Source organism: Orycteropus afer, unplaced genomic scaffold (genome assembly GCF_000298275.1).
Source record: "Orycteropus afer afer isolate SDZICR_OR568_19922 unplaced genomic scaffold, OryAfe1.0 scaffold00847, whole genome shotgun sequence".
NCBI classification, from domain to species: Eukaryota; Metazoa; Chordata; class Mammalia; order Tubulidentata; family Orycteropodidae; genus Orycteropus; species Orycteropus afer.
In genome coordinates, this window is record NW_006922434.1 from 163,041 (window position 1) to 163,944 (window position 904).

The following is a 904-nucleotide window of genomic DNA, read 5'->3' on the forward strand; positions in this document are numbered from 1 at the left end:
ATGTTTTCAAGACAGTATATCACAGTCTACCTTGAAATTTATGTACACTCTTTGCAAAATGGCATTTACTACTTTGAAATATAATTTTAATAAAACCATGGAAAAGTAAGTCTCTAGCCTCTGCTTTCTTATGTGTAAAATAATATGGTTTTATTGGATTATATTTAAAGTATCTTTCAGCTCTGATACTTTGTGTTCTAAGAAAGATGGAATTAGAGTAAGCAGTTTCCAAAAAGTACAAGAAGAACTCACTGCCTTCAAGTCAGATCCAACTCACTCACAGCAACCCCTCCCTCCGTTTCTGATGCAGTGTCACTAGGGATGTAGATTGCCCAATATTCCTTCTGAAAAGAATACAACAATTACAGCAATTGTCCAGGAAAAAATATTTGCATTCTTTGGAAATTTAGCCAAGTAAGTTACATATTCTGTACTGATTTAAAATTATGTATAATATAGACATAATCTGTTAAATTGAATTCATGGGATGCCTCAGCAGTCTTCCAATAGGGCAAAAATTTAACTGTGTCCACCTTTCTCTAGCAACACAGGTATGACATTTCATTATTGACAACTTCTCCCAAGGAAATTTGTTTAATACCCAAATTGAGAACATAAAATTCAAACAACTTTTAGTCCTTCATTTTCTAAAGGCAACATATTCCTCACTTATATAGTTTACTTTATCTCAATGATGATAATTCTATTTACAAATGAGCTCGCCTTGAATGGGGTCTTCTGGAAAAATCTGTCCAAATTAAAATCAATAGGTTACGGCTCAAGATTTTGAAAAAAATAAATTGTGCAGATGGAGCCATTTTTATCCAGTCCATTCAATGCAAAGAAGACTGCCTGATATCTGGCCAATAATACCGACCTTTATGCACCCTTTTCTTTCAGAGAT